Source organism: Giraffa tippelskirchi, chromosome 3 (assembly GCF_054371585.1).
Source record: "Giraffa tippelskirchi isolate mGirTip1 chromosome 3, T2T-mGirTip1v1.2.pri, whole genome shotgun sequence".
In the NCBI taxonomy this organism is placed as follows: domain Eukaryota; kingdom Metazoa; phylum Chordata; class Mammalia; order Artiodactyla; family Giraffidae; genus Giraffa; species Giraffa tippelskirchi.
This window is the reverse complement of record NC_137277.1, coordinates 63,102,760-63,128,017: the sequence shown is the minus strand read 5'-3', so window position 1 is coordinate 63,128,017 and position 25,258 is coordinate 63,102,760. Positions and strand designations below refer to the sequence as shown.

General features: G+C 38.7%; 1 protein-coding gene across 1 annotated transcript in view; it reads right to left on the bottom strand.

Moving 5' to 3' along the window:
• The window catches only part of LOC145540431 (ADAMTS-like protein 3), an 88,006-nt gene that overhangs the window by 38,181 nt on the left and 24,567 nt on the right, over positions 1 to 25,258 (bottom strand). The window lies entirely within an intron of this gene.

Here is a 25,258-nt window from a genome sequence, read left to right as displayed (position 1 = left end):
GAAAAGAACCCATCAACAACACCAAAAGCCGGTACTCATCCAAAGAAGGTGATATTGGGTGATATGGTGGAATGGGAAGGGAGTCCTCTATAATGAGCTTCTTTTAGAAAACCAACAAGTAATGCTCCCAATTAGACCAACTGAAGACAATAATCGATGCAAAATGTTCTGAATTAGTCAACATAAAACCCATAGTCTTCCATTAGGATAATGCAAGATTGCACGTTTCTTTAATGACTAAGACAAAAACTGTTACATCTTGGCTGGGAAGTTCTGACTCATCTGTCATATTCACCAGACACTGCTGCTTCAGATGGCCCTTCATTTTGGTCCTTACAATATTCACTTCAGGGAAAAATTTTCAACTCCCTGGAAGACTGTAAAAAGCACCTAGAACAGTTCTCTGTTCAAAAAAGATTAAAAGTTTTGAGAATATGGGATATGAAGTTGCCTGAAAAATGGAAGAAGGTAGTGGAACAAAATGGTGAATACATTATACAATAAAGTTCTTGGTGAAAATGAGAAATGTGTCTTTTTTTTTAATTTGTTTTGCCATAGATTTACATGAATCCACCATGGGTGTACATGTTTTCCCCTTCCAGAACCCCCCTTTCACCTCCCTCCCCATCCCTTCCCTCCAGGTCATCCCGGTGCACCAGCCCCGAGCATCCTGTATCATGCATTGAACCTGGACTGGCGATTCGTTTCACATATGATAATTTACATGCTTCCATGCCATTCTCCCATATCATCCCTCGCCCTCTCCCATAGAGTCCATAACACTGTTCTATTTATCTGTTTCTCTTTTGATGTCTTGCATACAGGGTTATCTTCACTGATTGACTAAATACCATATATACATGTTAGTATACTGTATTGGTGTTTTTCTTTCTGGCTTACTTCACTCTGTATAATAGGCTCCAGTTTCATCCACCTCATTAGAACTGATTCGAATGTATTAAAAAACTGAAGGAATTCTTTGGCCAATCTATTTTTTTTAATATTAAAGAAAAATTTAAATAAATGCATTGATCAACTTGAGTGAGTCCACAAACTAGGGCCCTAAGGTCATACTCATTCATTTTAAGCTGCTTGTGCCCTACAAAGGCAGAGGTGAGTAACTGTAACAAAAACAATATGGCTCACAAAGACTAATATACTTACTACATGGTTCTCCACCAAAAATGTTTGATAATACCTGGCCAAAATAATTATTTAATGGAAATCCTGGCCCCTATAGACTTTTTTTCATGCTGTTACACATTCTGAAATTAATTTTCATGACCACATAATAATCCAGGGGTATATGAAATTCTATCCCCCAGTCTCCTATTTGATCATCAAGTCTATAACTAAATGATATTAGTACATCATCAACAATATGAATTATTTCAAGCATATGTTGTGTTTTGTTTGTTTAACTTACAGAGAAGAATTTTTGATAGCCTCTGGGTGAAGTTGTTGAATCAAAGGATGTCACTATGTTTATTGACTTGTTTATAAGTTTTATTAAATAAAAATACTTATTTACTATTAAAATTAGAAAATTCAAAAAGCATTCCAGACAAAATAAAGCTATTTCCAATTCAACTGTCCAGAGATCATCACTTCTAGCACTGTGATAAATATCTTTTCCTGATTTTATATTTTGTTTTTGACATGCATACATGTAAAAAATTGAACACTATTTAAACGTTCACTATTTGGGGAGGAGTTAGATAAACAGTGATACGTCCAGGCTAAGGATCTTTCCAACCCAGGGATTGAGCCTGTGTCTCTTGCATCTCCTGCCCTGGCAAGTGAATTCTTTACCACTAGCATCACCTAGGAAGCTCTGAAGGAACACTCTACAACTGATAAAAGTAACAATAGGAGGCCGCATTACTTGATGTGGAAAGACTGCTAACACATATACTGATTGATGAAAAAAGCAAGTTAAAAAATAATTATATGGCCAATTATTTCTTGAATATGATGTCAAAATCATAGGTAACAAATGGAAAACATAAACTGGACTCCATCAAAATTAAACTTTTCCACTTCAAAGGGTATATCAATAGAGTGAAAAGGCAACACATGCAGTGGGAGAAAATATCTGTAAACCACGTACCAAATAAGGGGTTAATATTCAGAATAGATACAGAGTTTCTACAACCCAACAACAATGACAACAAAAATCACCCCAATTCAAAAAGTGAGCAAAGGACTTGAACAGACATTTTTTCAAGTTCAGTTCAGTTCAGTTCAGTTGCTCAGTCATGTCCGATTCTCCGCGACCCCATGAATTGCAGCACGCCAGGCCTCTCTGTCCATCACCAACTCCCGGAGTCTACCCAAACCCAAGTTCATCGAGTCGGTGATGCCATCCAACCATCTCATCCTCTGTCATCCTCTTCTCCTCCCGCCCCCATCCTACCCAGCATTAGGGTCTTTTCCAATGAGTGAACCCTTTGCATGAGGTGGCCAAAGTATTGGAGTTTCAGCTTCAACATCAGACCTTCCAATGAACACCCAGGATTGATCTCTTTTAGGATGGATTGATTGGATCTCCTTGCAGTCCTAGGGACTCTCAAGAGTCTTCTCCAACACCACAGTGCAAAAGCATCAATTCTGCGGCGCTCAGCTTTCTTCACTGTCCAACTCTCACATCCATACATGACCACTGGAAAAACCATAGCCTGACTAGACGGACTTCTGTTGGCAAAGTAATGTCTCTGCTTTTAAACATGCTATCTAGGTTGGCCATAACCTTCCTTCCAAGGAGTAAGCGTCTTTTAATTTCATGGCTGCAGTCACCATCAGCAGTGATTCTGGAGCCCAAAAAAGTAACGTCTGACACTGTTTCCACTGTTTCCCCATCTATTTCCCAAGGAGTGATGGGACCAGATGCCATGATCTTAGTTTTCTGAATGTTGAGCTTTAAGCCAACTTTTTCACTCTCCTCCTTCACCTTCATCAAGAGGCTCTTTAGTTCTTCACTTTCTGCCATAAGGGTGGTGTCATCCGCATATCTGAGGTTATTGATATTTCTCCCGGCAATCTTGATTCCAGCTTGTGTTTCTTCCAACCCAGTGTTTCTCATCATGTACTCTGCATATAAGTTAAATAAGCAGGGTGACAATATACAGCCTTGACATACTCCTTTTCCTATTTGGAACCAGTCTGTTGTTCCATGTCCAGTTCTAACTGTTGCTTCCTGACCTGCATACAGGTTTCTCAAGAGACAGGTCAGATGGTATGGTATTCCCATCTCTTTCAGAATTTTCCACAGTTTATTGTGATCCACACAGTCAAAGGCTTTGGCATAGTCAGTAAAGCAGAAATAGATGTTTTTCTGGAACTCTCTTGCTTTTTCAATGATCCAGCGGATATTGGCAATTTGATCTCTGGTTCCTCTGCCTTTTCTAAAACCAGGTTGAACATCTGGAAGTTCACGGTTCACGTATTGCTGAAGCCTGGCTTGGAGAATTTTGAGCATTACTTTACTAGCATGTGAGATGAGTGCAATTGTGCGGTAGTTTGAGCCTTCTTTGGCATTGCCTTTCTTTGGGATTGGAACAAAAAATGACCTTTTCCAGTCCTGTGGCCACTGCTGAGTTTTCCAAATTTGCTGGCATATCGAGTGCAGCACTTTCACAGCATCACCTTTGAGGATTTGAAATAGCTCAACGGGAATTCCATCACCTCCACTAGCTTTGTTCGTAGTGATGCTTTCTAAGGCCCACTTGACTTCACATTCCAGGATGTCTGGCTCTAGGTGAGTGATCACACCATCATGATTATCTGGGTCGTGAAGATCTTTTTTGTACAGTTCTTCTGTGTATTCTTGCCACCTCTTCTTAATAGCTTCTGCTTCTGTTAGGTCCATACCATTTCTGTCCTTTATTGAGCCTATCTTTGCATGAAATGTTCCTTTGGTATCTCTAATTTTCTTGAAGAGGTCTGTAGTCTTTCCCAATCTGTTGTTTTCCTCTATTTGTTTGCATTGATCTCTGAGGAAGGCTTTCTTATCTCTCCTTGCTATTCTTTGGAACTCTGCATTCAGATGAGAATATCTTTCCTTTTCTCCTTTGCTTTTCACTTCTCTTCTCTTCCCAGCTATCTGTAAGGCCTCCTCAGACAGCCATTTTGCTTTTTTGCATTTCTTTTCCATGGGGATTTTCTTGATCCCTGTCTTCTGTACAATGTCATGAACCTCTGTCCATAGTTCATCAGGCACTCTGTCAATCAATCAGGTCTAGTCCCTTAAATCTATTTGTCACTTCCACTGTATACTCATAAGGGATTTGATCTAGGTCATACCTGAATGGTCTAGTGGTTTTCCCTACTTTCTTCAATTTAAGTCTGAATTTGGCAATAAGCAGTTCATGATCTGAGCCACAGTCTGCTCCTGGTCTTGTTTTTGCTGACTGTATAGAGCTTCTCCATCTTTGGCTGCAAAGAATATAATCAATCTGATTTCATTGTTGACCATCTGGTGATGTCTACGTGTAGAGTCTTCTCTTGTGTTGTTGGAATAGGGTGTTTGCTATTACCAGTGCGTTCTCGTGGCAAAACTCTATTAGCCTTTGCCCTGCTTCATTCTGTACTCCAAGGCCAAACTTGCCTGTTACGCCGGTGGCGGCGGCCGAGAGGGCCTAGGCCGGGCCGGGGGCCGGGGGCGGCGGCCGACAGGGCTAGGCCCGGCCGGGGGCTGGGAGCTAGGGGCGGCAGCCGAGAGGGGCTAGGCCAGGCCGGGGGCTGGGGTCGGTGGCGGCGGTGGCGGTGGCAAGAGGAATTACCCAAGGCCCAAGGTAAGAGAAACCCAAGTAAGACGGTAAGTGTTGCGAGAGGGCATCAGAGGGCAGACACACTAAAACTAAAACTATAGAAAACTAGCTAATCTGATCACACGGACCACAGCCTTGTCTATCTCAATGAAACTAAGCCATGCTGTGTGGGGCCACCCAAGACGGATGGGTCATGGTGGAGAGGTCTGACAGATTGTGGTCCACTGGAGAAGGGCATGGCAAACCACTTCAGTATTCTTGCCTTGAGAACCCCATGAACAGTATGAAAAGGCAAAAGGATAGGACACTGAAAGATGAACTCCCCAGGTCAGTAGGTGCCACATATGCTAATGGAGATCAGTGGAGAAATAACTCCAGAAAGAATGATGGGATGGAGCCAAAGCAAAAACGATACCCAACTGTGGATGTGACTGGTGATAGATGCAAAGTCTGATGCTGTAAAGAGCAATATTGCATAGGAACCTGGAATGTTAGGTCCATGAATCAAGGCAAACTGGAAGTGGTCAAACAGGAGATGACAAGAGTGAACGTTGACATTCTAGGAATCAGCGAACTAAGATGGACTGGAATGGGTGAATTTAACTCAGATGACCATTATATCTACTACTGTGGGCAAGAATCCCTTAGAAGAAATGGAGTAGCCATCATGGTCAACAAAAGAGTCCAAAATGCAGTACTTGGAAGCAATCTCAAGAACGACAGAATGATCTCTGTTCGTTTCCAAGGCAAACCATTCAACATCACGGTAATCCAAGTCTATGCCCCGACCAGTAATGCCGAAGAAGCTGAAGTTGAACGGTTCTATGAAGACCTACAAGACCTTCTAGAACTAACACCCAAAAAAGATGTCCTTTTCATTATAGGGGACTGGAATGCAAAAGTAGGAAGTCAAGAAACATTTTTTCAAAGAGGATATACAAATGTCAATAAGCACAAAGAAACAGGCTCAACATCACTAATCATTAGGGAAACTCAAATCAAACCCACAAAGAGATATCACTTCACACTCATTAGGATGGCCATTATTAAAACAAACAAACAAGCAAAATAACAAGTGTTGGTCAGGATGTGAAGATATTAGAGCCCTTGTGAACAACTGATGGAAATATAAAATATTTTTCAATCACTATGGAAAACAGTTACTCAAAACATTAAGTACAGAGTTACAATATGATTCAGCAATTCCACTTCTGGGTATACCCCAAAGAACTGGAATCAGGGACTCATACAGATATTTGCACTTGCATATTCACAGCAGTATTATTTCAGCCAAAGATGAAATCAACCTAAGTGTCCATTCACTGATGAGTGGAAAGCTATCACATGGTAAATATATACAATGGGATATTTTTCAGCCTTAAAAAGTAAGGCAATTCTAGGACTTCTCTGGTGGTCCAGTGGTTAAGAATCTGCCTTACAATGTAGGGGACACAGATTCAGTCCCTGGTGGGGGAACTAAGATCCCACATGCCTCAAGTCAACTAAGTCAGCACACTGCAACTACTGAGTCCATGTGCTCTAGGGCTGGTGCGCCACAACAAAAGAAACCCACACACTGCAACTAGAGAAAGCCCGCATGCTACAACAAAGGGCTGGGGTGGCCAAGATGAAAAATAAATTTAAAAGTATTTTTTTAAAAAAGTAAGACAATTCTGACACATGCTATGACAAGTAGATAAACCACAAAGATACTATGCTAAGTGAAATACGCCAGTCACCAAAGGATATGTATGATTCCATTTATATGAGGTATGTTAAGTTCATAGAGACAGAAAGTAGGATGGCTCTTGCCAGGGGATGGGGTAAGACATATTATCACAAGCTATCTCTAGAACTTTTCTCATTTTGCAAAACTGAAAGTCTGAGCCCACTAAATAATAGCTCTCTATTCTCTCTCACCAAACCACTAACAGTGGTTTCCTCCCAGGAAAGAAAAGAATTCTGGGAGTACCTGAATGGAAACATAGTTCTATATTTTTTGAGTTTTCTATAATAAAAATGCACCAATGAGTTACTTTTAAAATATAATTTTTAAAAAAGCTAAAAACATTATTTACAGAGAAAAAGAAAAGAAAATAAAGGACCAAGGCCAAAATGTTTTGCTGGATGAGTTTTGCAAAACCCTAAGCAAACAAGCAAGTTGCAGATAATGGGAAACTGAAAGCTTCCCAGTTAGTGAATACCAGCTAAAATAACTGATACCCAAACCAAACACAGAGATCACATAAATAAATATGTGAACTAAATTGTAATTATCACTATGGATGTAAAAATAATAAATACAACAAACCAAATAAATTTCAGAACTCTATCCTGAGGGTCACACATCATGACTAAATACAGTATATTATAAACATGAATGATTTGTTCAACATCAGAAAAAGTATTAATATAATTGGTTATATTAACAAATCAAGTGAGTTAAATATTATGAACATTTTAATGAATATAAAAAGGTATCTGACAAAATTCAGCATGCATTACAATAAGATTCCTTTTAAAACCAAGGACAGAAAGAAATACCCTCACCTTAATAAAGACTCAGAAGCCATGAGCAGATTTAATGGTGAAATAGAATTATTTCCACCATGGTTAGGAACACAAAAAAAATTATCATCATTTTTCCCCCACACTCTTATCTTTGTCAGTGTTTAAGTAGAAAATAAATTAGAGGAATATATATTGGAAATAAAAAAAATTTAAACCTTAGTTGTAGATAATATAACTACTTAAAATTCAAGAAGAAAAAAATTACTTGAGACCAATATTCCTAATGAATATAGATGCAACAAGTCTCAATAAAATACTGGCAAACCAACTTCAGCAGCACTTTAAAATGATCATACACCACGATCAAGTGGGCTTTACTCCTGGGATGTAAGGAGATGGGACAGTTCATTAAATATGAATCAATCAATATAATATATCACATTAATAGAATAAAAGAAAAATCTTATTATCATCTCAATAGATACAGAAAAACCATTTGACAAAATTCAATAATGATAAGAACTCAACAAATTAGGCACAGAAAGAACATATCTCAAAATAAGAAAGGGCATACATGACATACCCACAGCCAACATCACACATAATGTTCTTTTTATGCTTTGTTCTGTATTTTCCAATTTTATATAATAAAAAATCTATTTTTTCCTACAATGTTATTTTTTTAATTATTTAGGAAATTTTGCAGTGGCTTCAGATTTTATGATGGCATCTCCAATAATAGAGAATGACAAGGATCTCCAAATGGAGTCAGAAGAATAACAATTCTTCATAAGCTGAGGCTGGCCAAAATCCAAAGGACAATAACCAAAAACCTGTATACTTCATTGTGTCATTATTTAAGGCAGAAGAGTCAATAATATTTTGTTGATGAATACATAGTACAGACAATTTAACTTTTTATTTGCTGACTTCTGTGAGAAATACCTCTATTTTAAAATGGTACAAACAAGGAAATCATAAAATAAGCTTTAAATAGGTCCACAGATAGATGGTCTTCATTTTGCTATACTTCCAAAGTTCTCTGCAATGAAAAGGGCTTGGAAGCAAAAATTCCCCAGTGACAATAAGTACTGCCTATGTCTTGGGCTCTAAATACCATTCCCCACTAAAAAGAAGCAAGATTTCATGGAAAAAAAAAACAAAACAAAACAGGCAATTCTAGGTCTGGAGAAAGAAAAAAAATTTAAAGTGAGCCTAGAACACCCTGTTGTTGTTTCAGAACGCAAAGCAGTGTTTAAAGTCCAAAGGAATTATGTCAAAAGGGTTCAGCTTGAACTGCTCCCACTGGCCACATTTTGGACAATATGCAGCCCCAGATGAATAGTGTCTATAATATGACAAAACATTTAAAAACAAAAAATCTCTGAATACAGAGTGAGAAATGAAAAACAAAAAAAGACTGGGGAGCTTCTTTATAGAAGAATGAAGTGAAGTGAAGTCGCTCAGTCATGTCTGACTCTTTGGGACACTATGGACTCTAGCACACCAGGCTCCTCCGTCCATGGGATTTTCTAGGCAAGAATACTAGAGTGGGTTGCCATTTCCTTCTCCAGGGGATCTTCCCGACCCAGGGATCAAAGCCACGTCTCCCGCATTGTAGGCAGACGCTTTTACTGTCTCAGCCACCAGGAAAGTCCCTTATAGAAGAATATCAGAAAGTAAATATAGAGGTAAGAAAGAATTAAAAAATTGCCATTTGCAACCAAACCCCAGTATAAGCACTATATCAAGCAAGGGTCAACAATAGATGCTAAATCCCATGTGAGAAACTGTTGCAAAACAGAATATTTAACACCTTGAGATAACACTCTGTAGGTTTCTTACAAGGTAACATGGATCTGCATAAGATAGTGATCTGTGTTTCCCCACCGCAGACCACTGATCAAACTCAACACTGCTATGTCACAGACTTCCTGATGTGATGCAACATAAAACACTTTGTACCATGGTTGACGTGCTCCTACCTGAACAGATGTTCAGTCCAGTTCCAATCAAGCCTTGGACCTCACTGGTATGTTTATAGGAAATATTGAGAGAGATCCACAAATAAAGTGGCAATCAGACAAACCCAGAATATGGGAAATTCTACAAGACAAATGGGATGAACACTTTACAAAGTCAATATTATGAAAAAATAAATGGTCTAAATAAGAGACACATCTGTTGAGAAGGAATGTTATGGAGGCTTTTTCAAAGAATAGTTACACTGGCCAGGGCTTCCTTGGTGGCTCAGTGATAAAGAATTCACCTGCCAATGCAGAAGGCCCAGGTTTGATCTCTGGGTTAGGAAGAACCCCTGGAGAAGGAAATGTCAACCCACTCCAGTACTCTTGTTTGGGAAAAATCCCATGGCCAGAAGACCTGGTGGGCTACAGTCCATGGGGTTGTAAAGAGTCAAACATGAATGAGTGACTAAACAATAATAACAACAAGAGAGACATCTATGTAATGAAAGTTGTTTTGAAGATAATAAATAAGAAATCTTTCCTAAGAAATCTTCTTTGGGTAGATCAACTGGGCTAAGTAATTCTCTTAGAAAATCTTTGTGAACTTATACTGTAGTGTCTTTGAGAAGCATTTATCCTGTGTGTGTACGTGTGTGTGTGTGCATGTGCGCACATTCCAACTGCCATTCATTGACAAACACTCAAGTGAAACCTCTCAGACTAGAAACCCTGGCACTTTATTTTAGTCAGATGGTTCACACTTGGGGGAAATACATGGCTGTGTAGAGGCAAGTAAACCCCCAGTTGCTTACAATACTACCTTGCCGGGAAACGCATATTGCAGGGCAGCTGGGCAAGGTTAGGAAGGCAGCAATCTGTAAGAGTCCTCACTTAAGGATTTAACATCCTTAGATTACAGAAAACTTACCTCCACTGTACAGTTTTAAATGCTGTCTCTCCCAAACTGCAATTCTTGTCTGTTTCTGTAACTCTCCATAATATATTAGTATTTGATACATATCATGTCTCTGTGCTACTTTTACAGAGAAGCACCTCCCAGAATTACCTTGAAAACTTACTAAAACACAGATTCCTGCTCCTCCCACAGAAATCCTGTCCCACAAGCTTAGGGTAGAGCCCAAGAATGTGTCCATCCAGCAGCTTCTGTGTGATGCTGCTATGGAGCATCTGTGAACTATGTTTCCAACAGCACTGAACCAGGGCAGTCAGTTCAGCTCAGTCACTCAGTCATGTCCGATTCTTTGCGACCCCATGAATTGCAGCACACCAGGCCTCTCTGTCCATCACCAACTCCCGGAGTCTACCCAAACCCATGTCCATCGAGTCGGTGATGCCATCCAACCATCTCATCCTCTGTCGTCCCCTTCTCCTACTGCCCTCAATCCTACCTAGCATTAGGGTCTTTTCCAATGAGTCAACTCTTCGCATGAGGTGGCCAAAGTATTGGAGTTTCAGCTTCAACATCAGTCCTTCCAATGAACACCCAGGATTGATCTCCTTTAGGATGGATTGATTGGATCTCCTTGCAGTCCAAGGGACTCTCAAGGGTCTTCTCCAACACCACAGTTCAAAAGCATCAATTCTACGGCGCTCAGCTTTCTTTACCATCCAACTCTCACATCCATACATGACCACTGGAAAAACCATAGCCTTGACTAGACGGACTTCTGTTGGCAAAGTAATGTCTCTGCTTTTAAATATGCTATCTAGGTTGGCCATAACCTTCCTTCCAAGGAGTAAGCGTCTTTTAATTTCATGGCTGCAATCACCATCTGCAGTGATTCTGGAGCCCAAAAAAAACAAAGTCTGACACTGTTTCCACTGTTTCCCCATCCATTTCCCATGAAGTGATGGGACCAGATGCCATGATCTTAGTTTTCCGAACGTTGAGCTTTAAGCCAACTTTTTCACTCTCCTCTTTCACTTTCATCAAGAGACTCTTTAGTTCTTCTTCACTTTCTGCCATAAGGGTGGTGTCATCTGCATATCTGAGGTTATTGCTATTTCTCCCGGCAATCTTGATTCCAGCTTGTGTTTCTTCCAGCCCAGCGTTTCTCAGGATGTACTCTGCATATAAGTTAAATAAGCAGGGTGACAATATACAGCCTTGATGTACTCCTTTCCCAATTTGGAACCAGTCTGTTGTTCTATGTCCAGTTCTAACTGTTGCTTCCTGACCTGCATACAGGTTTCTCAAGAGACAGGTCAGATGGTCTGGTATTCCCATCTCTTTCAGAATTTTCCACAGTTTATTGTGGTCCACACAGTCAAAGGCTTTGGCATAGTCAATAAAGCAGAAATAGATGTTTTTCTGGAACTCTCTTGCTTTTTTGATGATCCAGCGGATATTGGCAATTTGATCTCTGGTTCCTCTGCCTTTTCTAAAACCAGCTTGACCATCTGGAAGTTCACGGTTCACGTATTGCTGAAGCCTGGCTTGGAGAATTTTGAGCACAGGGCAGGGTGAGGAAAAACTCCAGGTCTTTAGGACAGGAAGCAGGGTGGTTCTACAGTCACAACTTTTCAGGATTTCTCCACCGTTCTGCAGAAAGGCACAATTCTAGGCTGACCAGAAATAGAGAGAGAACCCTGATGAGGAACAGAATTTTAAGGAGGGAGGGGCCAGCAGTACTAAATGCTCTTCCACTGGTTGCTTCAAGTGCCTTTTGGATGAAGCAGTATAAAGCTTACTAATGGGATTCATAAAGACAGTATCAACTGGACAATAAGCACAGAAGGCTGCCGTCTGAGGAATAAATGACAAAAAATGAAACACAGGAAATGTAAACAGTTTTTCTGCTTATAATTTGCCATACCAATATTTCTGAGAAGACAAGCTGTTCCATGGTGTTCATCAGAATAAGGCACCTTCCCCAAAATGGTCACAACATAATCCCTAGGACCTGTGATTAGGCTACTTTATATGGCAAAAGGGGCTTTGCCCAAAGCATCCTTTGACTACGGTTAAGGACCCTGAGATGGGGAGATTATCCTAGATTATCTGGGTAAGTGAAACTTGTTCAGTTGTCATCAAAGGCCAATGTGACTACATAAAAATGGACAGAGAGATGTTGCTGGCTTTGAAGATGGAAAAGGGGTCCACAAGCCAAAGGAATGAGGGCAGCCTCTAGAAGCTGGAAAAGGCAAAGAAATAGATCCTTCCCTGGAGACTCCAGAAGAAATGCAGACCTGCCAACACATTAATTTTAGCCCAGTGAAGCCGTTATCAGACCTCCGACCTCCAGATCTATAAGATAAATTTGTGTTGCTGTAAGCAAGTGTGTAAAAAGTAAAATGACTCAGGCAAAAGGCAGTGGATCTAAAAATCGTGTGTGTAAGTTCCCCAGGCTGCTCATGCATCCACATGCTAGACTCTGCTTATACCTAAATGCCAGCCTGTATCTATGCTCAGGTCAACTTCTCTCCCTCCTTCATCCCCTCCTGGATTCCAGCTCACTTAATTGTGTACCTAAGCACACGTGTGTTGCTTGATTCTCCAAGCTCATCTTGTCATAAGGACACAAGAAACCTATTTGCTTTGTCTCCCAAAATCCCTTTTAGGACATAGTGGACACAAATATATCTACCTGAGGGCTGGGTGTCATTGTATTTTGAGTGCCCCCAAAATTTGTTGCTGCTGTTCAGTCCCTAAGTCATGTCTGACTCTTTGTGACCCCATGGACTGCAGCACGCCAATCTCCTCTGTCCTTCAATATCTCCTGGAGTTTGCTCAAACTCATGTCGATTGAGTTGGTGATGCTGTCCAATCATCTCATCCTCTGCCCAATAAATAAGAATTTTTCCAACCCACGTTTGAGAGAGAAACATTTCTACTTCGTCACTTATTAAAACAGACTGAAAACATGGCTTGAGTTCCACAGACAAAAGGTCTTGCTAACACTGTGTGTTCTCCACTCCCCAAGTCCAGAGCTGCCCATGGAAGAGAAGTTCTGGTCAGTAGAACAGAAATGCTTACTCAGGACTGCAGTCTCACACTGGCCCAGGACAGAAGAGGAGGAGAGAGGACAGTCCCCCAGTAAGTGAAATATTTAGAATAAATGGATTTAGATCTCCAGGGTTTCAGAATTTCCTTTGAACTCCTGTCATTTCAATTTGAGTATAAAATAGGATTTGTGTTTTCTGATATTGATCTTGCATTGCACATTTGTATTGGAATTGATCACTGTAGGATGAGAGTAAGGTTTATAAACCCTTCCCCAGGTGTGATTTTCTTGAGTCACAACCTTCAGTACTCCTTAATACATTTTGCAGGGGGTAGGACAGGTGTTTTGGAGCACGAGAAACAGCACTATAGAAGTTCAAGTCTGTTCTCTTCCCATGTGGTCTCTGGAAAATAATTTCACTCCCTCAACCCTAGTCCCCTCATTTGAAAAAACTAACCACACCTCATATGCCGACATCTCAGAGATGGTTGTGAGGGTTAGGTGAAATCCCATACATAGAGCACTTTGAACTTGGAAGGCATTTATAAGTATTATGTATTGTTTCTATGAAATCTGGAATTATTAAATGCTTACCAACTTAGACCATAAAGTGACCTAAAAAAGGTAGTATAAATGGAAGGTATGAGATACACAAAACCTGTAATCAATTAAACAAATATTCAAATTTTTCACAAAGAGTACCAAGAGGCCATTAGCTTTACAATACATAATATTAGTACTTAAAACGTGAACATATTTTATGGGATTATATATTTTTATGACAGAACTTACATTATTGCTGCATGTCTTGTATCGAATATTCTGCCCTTCACAATTCCTAGGGGGGGAAAGAAAATAAGGATTTCATGGAAGTTGCAAGCAGGGGAAAATAAAGTGAAAACAAGGCACTTGTAAAACTTTTATTCATGAACACTGACTCAAAGAATCAAAGTTTAAATTCTAAGAAATAACTTTTAGGAATCAGGAGGCCAAAAAGTCTCATAGAAGTGTCACAATAGTGAATTCTTTAGCTGAATTCGTGTAATAGTATTACTTAAGCACAGTTTTAACCCTAGGGTTCATATAACCACTGAAATTAATAATATTATAGTATTGTGTATAGTGTGTGTGTGTGCACACGCACGCACGCCTGTGTATAATGTGTGCATATTTGTTTTTTTTCCCCCCAATGAAAAGGAAAGGAAAGCTACTGACAGAAGCATTTTGTGTAGCACCCCTCCGTGGGAGAATTTCTCTTCCTTACTTGCTGAGGTCGCCAAGTTAACTGGGCCCTCCATAACCTCCCTGTCTAATCAAAACAACCATCTCACTTATATGTGAAATCTAAAATATGACACAAACGAACATATCTATGAAACAGAAACTGACTCACAGACAAGAATGGACTTAATGTTTGCCAAGGTAGGGCAGTTGGGAAGGGTGGACTGGGAGCTTGGGATTAGCAGATGCGAACTAGTATATATAGGATGGATAAAGAACAAGGTCGGACTATACAGCACAGGGAATTATATTCAATATCTATGATAAACCATATAGAAAAGAATATAAAAAAAGAATTAAATATGCGTAACTGAGTCACCATGCTCTAGGGAAGAAATTACATTGTAAATCAATTATACTTCAATAAAGTTTAAAAAGCAAAAAAATTTAAAAGCATAATTCCTAAAAAACAAAAAATTTCCTAATGCATTGAACAGGTATATTTAATCATATTTTAATATGCTACTACATTCACATTAACTGTTAAAATAGTCTAAAGAAATACAACTCTCTTTGCCAGCAATTAGCTTGAGGCAATGCTTATATTTTACTTCAGCCACTGGTCTTATTAAACAAACTCTACAAAATCGTGTTGGGGCAACTTTTCTTAGACTACCGATACTGTAGGGTCTGAAGTCATATCCCCATATACATATAGGTTTGAGAACACAGGATGACCACCACACACACTCCCCTCCCCTCCAGCCACTTGCTCTGGGACCCTGCACTCATCTTCCAGGTAGACTTTCCTTCTGGACGTCTGGAATTCCATCTGGCAGGTCCCTTCCTCAGTGTAGGGCTTGCTGCTTTATATTTTCTATATACATTAACTCCTTAAGATAACTCACCTGTAAACTTTTCCAACTTTTCCATGGAGTTATGTTTTTACCCTTTATGTTTCCCTGGTCCATTCAATGGCAAATTTTGAGCCAGAAAAGCTAAACACAGGCTTCACTCGCAATCTTGAATTAAAAGTCAATTGTCACTATGTCATTTGTTTTAGAATAGTTAATCTGGGAGGAACAGGACAGCTACAGATTGAATCCAAAGAGATCTTTTTTTTTTTTTTTGCTGGTGTGATTTAAATATGAGCCTATATGAAATTACTGAACTAGTCTATGTCAGCAATATATAACTCATTGCATACCCTTTCTGACAATTCTATTTTTACCAATTATAAAAAGAATAAGTGAAAACTAATAATGTGCCAAGAAGTATAAAGGAGGAAAATATATCATTAAAAAATCCCATCATCAAGACCTTTACCCTTAATATTTTAGCATTTCATCTTCCAGTGTTTTGGCCATAACTTATTTACAGATTTATTTATAGCCAATTCAACTGTGTATTCAGTTTAATTTAATATTATAACCATATTCCTATTTTATTAATAATTCCTTGGAAAAATTGTTCAATGACTACATAATAAACCATTATAAATACATTACTTGTCTTGTAGTTTTACATTTGAATTTTTAAAAATTGTGGTAAAATACACATTGCATAAAATTTACAATCCTAACCAATTTTAAGTATACTATGCAACACTGTAAGTATATTTACACTGTTGTACAGACACTGGGCTTCCTTGGTGGCTCAGACAGTAAAGAATCTGCCTGCAATGTAGGAGACCCGGGTTCCATCCCTGGGTGGGGAAGATCTCCTGGAGTAGGAAATGGCAACCCACTCCAGTATTCTTGCCTGGGAAATCCCATGGACAGAGGAGCCTGGCGGGCTACAGTCCATGGGATCACAAAGAGTCAGACATGACTGAGCAACTAACACACACAAACATTAACTTTTGTAGGCACTTGTGCTGTCTCTTGTTTTTCCCTACTTTTAAAATTTATGTACAGTAAAATTCAATTTTGGGGGGTTCACAATTTCATGAGATTTAACAAACCCATACAGTTGTGTAAGCACTGCCACAATCAACATGTGGAACAGATCCATCATTCCATAAATGCCCTCAGGTTGCCACCCTGTAGCAAATTTCTCTCCACCCTCAGCCCCTGGTAGCCACTGACTTGTTTTCTACCCCCTTTAACTTTAACTTATCCTGTAAATGGAATCACACAGTATATAGTCTTTTGACTATATCCATCCATGTTGATGTGTGTACCTGTAGTTCACTCCTTAGCTGCTGAACAGTATTCCATTGTGTATATCACACAGTTTATTTACCTATTCACCAGCTGGATATTTGGGTTATTTCCAGCTTTTAGCAATTATAAACACAAATGTTGTAAACATTCACATACAGGTCTTGTATGAACACAGCTTCAGTTCTCATAGGTAAATACTCATAAGCAAGATTGCTGAGTCTCCTTATTTTATATAATAATTTTCTGCTAAACATATTTATGCTTTCATTTTTGTTCAAATTTAGGACACATATCTAGAAATGGATAACAAATACCAGTCTTTTCATCTTATGACTCTTTCACGCATGCTTTTTTAACTCTTGGTTGGCTAAGTATTATTTGACTTGGTTGTTTCTTCAAGAAGGGTAGATGTCTCCCACATTACTGAACTTTGTATTTCACATAGGGAAGGTAACACTGCAAGATGTATTACTTTTTTCATGATCCTTTCCCCTCAAAACTGTAGACATGCTTTACTGACCTTTGACATTTAGACTTGCAGAAGACAAGTCTGAGTTTTATTCTACTGTACATGTATTTTATTTTTTTGTGGAAGCATATAGTGTTTTACTTCATTAGGATTTTAAGTAAAAACTGCAGTCAGGGTGTACCTATTAATAGTCATGAGTTTATTTTCATCTATTTTGACTAAAAATGTTTGGCCTTTTTGACTGGAATACTCAAGGTCTTCATTTTCAGTGTTGTATATTATTCTCAGATTATAATTTTGATTACTGCTCTTGTTTCAAGAATATTTATAATTCTTAAGGGCTGTGCAGCTTGTGGGATCTCAGTTCCCTAAACAGGGATTGAACCTGGGCCACGGCAGTGAACATGAAAGCCTGGAATCCTAACCACAGGGTCACCAGGGAACAGATCTGATACACTTTTTCTTTCTTTGCAATCCTTCATAAACTCACCCTTCTTCATCTACATCTCAAACCATCCTCACCTTACTTTCTGTTTCAATTGAAGCTTGTATCCTAGTATCTTCATATCTGCTTTCTGGAAGATGCAATCCCTAATGGGAGTTAGGAAACATATGGGAGAAAGACATTTTGGAGTGAAATGAAGAGTACTACAGCTGCCTCCAAAAGCATGACCTAAATGATAGTTACATTTCTCAACTTAAATACAGACCAGGTACCCAATTTTCATTTGGCTACCTCTTTTTATATTTTTTTGGTCTTAATTTATTATATTTAAAAATGTATACATGTGTACATTCCCTTATACATTTTGAAGATGAATGTTATAAAACTAAACCCATAGCATTAGAGTTATAGACCTCATAGTGGTTGAGAATCACCAATCTAAGATCCAAAGAGCAGAATTCAATAATGATAAGATTCAGTTGTCCTTGAGGTATATGCTGGCTTCAGAAAAGGCAGAGGAACCAGAGATCAAATTGTCAACATTCACTGGATCATCAAAAAAGCAAGAGAGTTCCGGAAAAATATCTATTCCTGCTTTATTGACTATGCCAAAACCTTTGACTGTGCGGATCACAATCAACTGGGGAAAATTCTAAAAGAGATGGGAATACCAGACCACCTGACCTGCCTCTTGAGAAACCTGTATGCAGGTCAGGAAGCAACAGTTAAAACTGGACATGGAACAACAGACTGGTTCCAAATTGGGAAAGGAGTACGTCAAGGCTGTATATTGTCACCCTGCTGATTTAACTTATATGCAGAGAACATCCTGAGAAACGCTGGGCTGGAGGAAGCACAAGCTGGAATCAAGACTGCCGGGAGAAATATCAATAACCTCACATAGGCAAATGACACCATCCTTATGGCAGAAAGTGAAGAAGAACTAAAGAGCCTCTTGATGAAAGTGAAAGAGGAGAGTGAAAAAGTTGGCTTAAAGCTCAACATTCAGAAAACTAAGATCATGGCATCTGGTCCCATCACTTCATGGCAAATAGATGGGGAAACAGTGGAAACAGTGGCTGACTTTATTTTGGGGGGCTCCAAAATCAATGAGATGGTGATTGCAGCCATGAAATTAAAAGATGATTACTCCTTGGAAGGAAAGTTATGAGCAACCTAGACAGTATATTAAAAAGCAGAGACATTACTTTGTCAACAAAGGTCTGTCTCATCAAGGCTATCATTTTTCCAGTAGTCATGTATGGATGTGAGAGTTGGACTATAAAGAAAGCTGAGCGCCAAAGAATTGATGCTTTTGAACTGTGGTGTTGGAGAAGACTCTTGAGAGTCCCTTGGACTGCAAGGAGATCCAACCAGTCCATCCTAAAGGAGATCAGTCCTGGGTGTTCTTTGGAAGGACTGATGTTGAAGCTGAAACTCCAATATTTTGGCCACCTGATGCGAAGAGCTGACTCATTGGAAAAGACCCTGATGCTGGGAAAGATTGAGGGCAGGAGGAAAAGGGGACGACACAGGATGAGATGATTAGATGGCATCACTGACTCAATGGACATGAGTTTGGGTAAACTCCGGGAGCTGGTGATGGACAGGGAGCCCTGGCGTGCTGTGGTTCATGGGGTCTCAAAGAGTCGGACATGACTGAGCAACTGAACTGAACCGAACTGAGGTATAGGGAGGCAACGGATTAAACTAACTCAGTCTTTTGCTGTGTGGCACTCCTAAGAGTTTTAATGACTGTTCCAATTTTCAAACGATGAATTAGGTTATATTTTATCAGTTATACATTCATTCATTTAATCAAAACTATTTGAGTAGAATATATGTATTAGGCACAAACAGGGCTGAGTGCTGGTGATACAGAAATGAATACAAATTGTTACTGAGCTAAAAAGTAAAGATACAGCTCCAAATTGATGTGATGAGTTTAATAATAAACTATACATGGGACCTACAGAGACAAGTATCCAGGTATGTAGTTCTTTTGACTGTTCACCGAGAATGTCTTTCTATATTATCACAATATGCTGATCCAGTCTTAGTATTTTCTAACACTGTATATTTCCATCTTTGTGACTCATCAAAGGTATAAATTAAAATTTATTAAATTCCCAACCAGGATGCATTAAATTTTAAACATTCCAGGAGCACCAAACTGGGGATCTGGCGGGGAAAATTTATGAGGGTGGAGAACTCTTTCTTGGTCAAAAGGATAAAGCTTCACTCTCCTGGGAAACAACAAACCAGCTTGAACATCTGGAAGTTCATGGTTCATGTATTGCTGAAGCCTGGTTTGGAGAATTTTGAGCATTACTTTACTAGCGTGTGAGATGAGTGCAATTGTGCGCTGGTTTGAACATTCTTTGAAATTGCCTTTCTTTGGGATTGGAATGAAAACTGACATTTTCCAGTCCTGTGACCACTGCTGAGTTTTCCAGATTTGCTGGCATATTGAGTGCATCACTTTCACAGCATCATCTTTCAGGATTTGAAATAGCTCAACTGGAATTCCATCACCTCCATTAGCTTTGTTCGTAGTGATGCTTCCTAAGGCCCACTTGACTTCACATTCCAGGATGTCTGGCTCTAGGTGAGTGATCACACCATTGTGATTATCTCGGTCATGAAGATCTTTTTTGTACAGTTCTTCTGTGTATTCTTGCCACCTCTTCTTAACATCTTCTGCTTCTGTTAGGTCCCTATTATTTCTGTCCTTTATTGAGCCCATCTTTGCATGAAATGTTCCCTTGGTAGCTCTAATTTTCTTGAAGAGATCTCTAGCCTTTCCCATTCTATTGTTTCCCTCTATTTCTTTGCATTGATCACTGAGGAAGGCTTTCTTATCTCTCCTTGCTATTCTTTGGAATTCTGCATTCAAATGGGTATCTCTTTCCTTTTCTCCTTTGTTTTTCACTTCTCTTCTTTTCACAGCTATTTGTAAAGTGGTAACCAAAATCTTCTTGTATCATGCTGACTTATAACCCTAGAATGCTTTTCATTCTAACTTCAAAATGAGGGAAGGAAATAATAAAACCATGGTTTAAGATTGTATTTGAATTGATTTAAATACGAGAACACAAAAACTGTGGAAACTTACAAAGAATGACATTTTTTTTAGAAAGTGTATTAGAACATCAGAAATAATTTTTCAGATGCATTTTTAGTAATTGTTTCATTTTAGTGATTTAAATGAAAAACAAAAGTAATTTTGAAAAACATAACACTGAAAGGAAAGCACTTATTTGCTGGTGGCAGCTATGGTTATGTATCATAACTATTGGTTACTACCATATGATTTGGGTCTATACCCCAGTGCCACCTGCTATATTCTAATTGTGAGGCACTAACTGGAATCTTGAATGTTGGGCCTGAAAGTCTAAACCTAAAATGTAAGTGTATCTCTACTAAAAATCCCACTACAACTGCAGCAAAGTGTTATGAAAAAAGAGAATTTTATTTCATGAATTCTCAAAATATAATGTACCATTTTAGACACATTCCTTCTCCAATGACTTTTTGTGTGTGTGTATGTGTGTGATCAGTTTTCCTTTTATTTATTATTTTTAAAAATTGGAGTAGAGTTGATTTACAATGTTGTGTTAGTTTCGGGTATATAGCAAAGTGATTCAGTTATACATATATAGATTGTTACACACATATATATTCTTTTCCTTTTTAATAAACATTTATTTATGATTTTTGGCTGTGCTGGATCTTTGTTGCTGCGCATGGGCTTTCTCTAGTTGTGGTACGTGGGCTTCTCAGATGGTGGCTTCTCTTGTTCTAGAGCATGGGCTTAGCTGTTCTGTGGCATGCATAACCTTCCAGGACCAGAGATATAACCTGTGTCCCCTGCATTTGCAGGCAGACTCTTAACCACTTGACCACTGAGGAAGTCTTATATTCTTCTTCATATTTTTTCCATTATTGTTTATTACAGGATGTTAAATATAGTTCCCTGTGCTCTATAGCAGGACCGTGTTGTTTGTCTATTTTATATATAGTAGTTTGTATATGCTAATCCTAAACTCCTAATTTATTTCTCTCCACCCCCTTTCCCCTTTGGTAAAAAAAATTTTGTTTTCTGTGTTGTGAATCTGTTTCTGTTTTGTAAACAAGTTCATTTGTATGGTATTTTAGATTCAACATATAAGTGATGTCATATGATATTTGTCTTTGACTTATTTCACTTAGTATGATAATCTCCACTTCTGTCCAGTGACTTTTTATGGTGAACCTATCATGTACTAGGATGTGGATATAAGGATACAGGAAGGTTATCTCTTGGTTCCCTTAATAAGTCAGTAGTAAGGGCTTTTTAACTCAAGCATCTGGTGGACATTTTTCACATCCTACTTCACTTTGTCTAACTGAACACACGCTGAACCCACACTGACTGGCCTCTACTGATGTGGCATGCTTTGGTTACAATTTAGCATGAAAATGAATGGTCATTTTATGAAGAGGAATAAAGTAAAATGCAAGTTATTTTAAAGCTAAGGACACTGAAGTTCTAACTCCCCAAGAAGGAACCTGCCAGCTTACTCTGGAAATAATTCCTTTGGCTCAAAGCAGCCGAGCTGCAGAAATATGACTTTCAAGTTTTTAATTTCATTCTAATTATTATTTGTAAGAGCTAATGGTTATCAGGAGTATATAAAAATTCAAGAACATCATTTCACAATTACATATTTTCTATCCATTGCAACATTCATAACACCCTGAAATTGAAGATTTTTGAAGCCATAAATTTTATGAATATATGGATGAAACTGGAGCCCATTATACAGAGTGAAGTAAGCCAGAAAGAAAAACAACAATACAGTATACTAATGCATATATATGGAATCTGAAAGATGGTAACGATAACCCTATATGCGGGACAGAATGAGAGACACAGATGCATGGAACAATTTTATGGACTCTGAGGGAGAAGGTGAGGGTGGGACGTTCTGGGAGAATGGCATTGAGACATGTGTATTGTCATATGTGAAACAGAACACCATTCCATGTTCGATGCATGTGACAAGGGCTCGGGGCCGGGGCAGTGGGATGATCCAGAGGGATGGGAGGGGGAGGGAGGTGGGTGGGGGGTTCGGGAAGGGGAACACATGTAAACCCATGGCTGATTCTTGTCAATGTATGGCAAAAACTATTACAATATTGTAAAGTAATTAGCCCCCAAGTAAAATAAATAAATTTATAAAAAAAAAAAAAAAAAAACATATGTTGATTCCACATGAGGATACAGTAAAAACATTAATAAAATTTCCCTGGAGTTTATAGCACTATAATTTATTGCATTCATTTGCTGATATATTGACTAAAATACTAGTGTCTTAAAAACCAACAAGCGTGTGTTTTGAAGAATAGAAGTATATTAATTTTTTAAAACAGTAGTTAACTTAAACCTGTCTTTCCCATGGTTGGCACTTGACTAAAATATCAAATTGCAAATTTCTGCAAGCAAAAGAGACATTCTGGCTGGCATATGGTCCACAGTGCAAAAGAAATAGTTCTTTTTAAATCAAATTCTGAAATAACTTTATCCACAAAGAAATACATAAGCAAAATAGCCACACTCATGTCCTTTCCTAAATCATGAATTTAAAGGAGGACACTGACAAAAAGAGAAGGCAGTGAAATGCTGTCTAAAACTTTGGGATAGCTTTCTGTTGGTTTTTATGTAACCACCTCTGCATACCTCTTCCAAGAAAAGTTGACCACAAAAGCTCAATATTTATGAAGATTTAATGAGTCTCTAAGGCTGTTCAAGGATAAGGAGACCTGATAAGCTTTCCAGGGGAAGTAGATTTCTTTCTTAATAATCTCAGCATACTTCCAAAATTACAGTGAAACCTCTCAGTATGGTAGTGGGTACGTAAGGTTTGGGGCTGCCTAAAAGGTGGGGAGCAGGAATGAAAGAATTATTAATGACCTTGCTACCTTTCCTTTGAAATAATCTAATTTAATTTTTATGGAGAGAAATAATGTTACTGCCCCTGTTTTTTATCAGAGTCATGGAAAGAGTGAGTAAATCACAGGTCTGGCCTTGTATTAGGAGCTAAGCTGAGAACATAGATCACCTCACCACACACTTGTCTTCCTGTAAATATCCCAAAACCCACTACACTCTCATTTAACTTTTTTGTCTTATATTTGGTAAAGAATCATCCCTACTTTCAAATATGTATTCGAATTGGATGAGCTCAGGGAGCAAGAAAAAATCTAGAGAATCTCAGGACCAAATGTAAATTTTAATATACAGGTTATGTGTACATAAACAGACTAAAAAATACTGCATAAGCGCTAAAAAAATGTACTAATTCAAGAATGGTGATTCGAAATACAGTAGCAATATTTAGGATAGAACTGTTTTGGGGTCCCTACAATTATTTGTGAAATATTTTAGGTCCAAAAAAATGTCAGAAGGATGCAAACTCATGTCTACACCAGTAAACTTCATTATTTCTTAAAAGTTTTCTTTGGATTTAAGAAATGTCATTACAAATTTGGTGGAAGCCCCCTACCAAACCTCCTCAATCCTATTCCCCTGCCTCTCGCCCCTTGGTGAGAAGTAACCAAGTAAATGGCATCATAGTTTACATAACCTTCCACAGCTTTATTTTTTTTTGTCTCAACACTATGTTTCTGAAATATCCATGTTGATAGATGCAATTCTAACCCACCCATTTTTATGACTCTAGAGTAATTCAATTTATAAATATAGCTCAAAACATCAATCCTTTTTATTTATTGATAGATTTTCTTAAAAGTTTATGAATGTTTATGTTGGTTCTCCAATGACCAATCTTATACTGTCACCTAGAGTACTACATTTGTGGGCTTCCCTGGTGGCTCAGCAGTAAAGAATACACCTGCAATGCAGGAGACATGGGTTCTATCCCTGGGTCAGGAAGATCCCCAAAGGAAATGGAAACCCAGTCCAGTACTCTTGCCTGGGAAACCCCATGGACAGGGGAGCCTGGCAGGCTACAGTCTAAACAGTCGGATACAACTGAGTGACTGAGCAACAACAACAAAGGGTACATTTGCACTAGTTTCTTAGGATACATACTCTAGTGGGACTGTTCCGTTGTGGGCATTTACAGCTTCACTAGTACCAGATAGGAGAAGGCAATGGCACCCCACTCCAGTACTCTTGCCTGGAAAATCCCATGGATGGAGGAGCCTGGTAGGCCACAGTCCATGGGGTCGCTAAGAGTCGGACACGACTGAGTGACTTCACTTTCACTTTTCCCTTTCATGCACTGGAGAAGGAAATGGCAACCCACTCCAGTATTCTTGCCTGGAGAATCCCAGGGATGGCAGAGCCCGGTGGGCTGCCGTCTATGGGGTCGCACAGAGTCGGACACGACTGAAGCGACTTAGCAGCAGTACCAGATAATGACAAACTGTCCTTTAAAGTGGGAATACCAATTTTCATTCCCATTAGTAGTGCAGAAAAATTCTTGTTTTTACATATCAAGGCCAATACTTGGCATTTTTAAACGGAAAAGTTTCCCAGTCTGAAGAATATGGAATATCTCACTTCGTATTTTTTGCATTTTTGTTGTTAGTGAGGTTAATATTTTCATGTTTTAGATGATGCAAGTTCCCTTTCTGTGAATTTCCTTTTCCCTGTTCATATTCTTTTCCCATTCTTCTACTAGTTTGCTTTTGTTTTATTGTATTTCAGTATCTCATACACTAATTCCTTATTGGTTA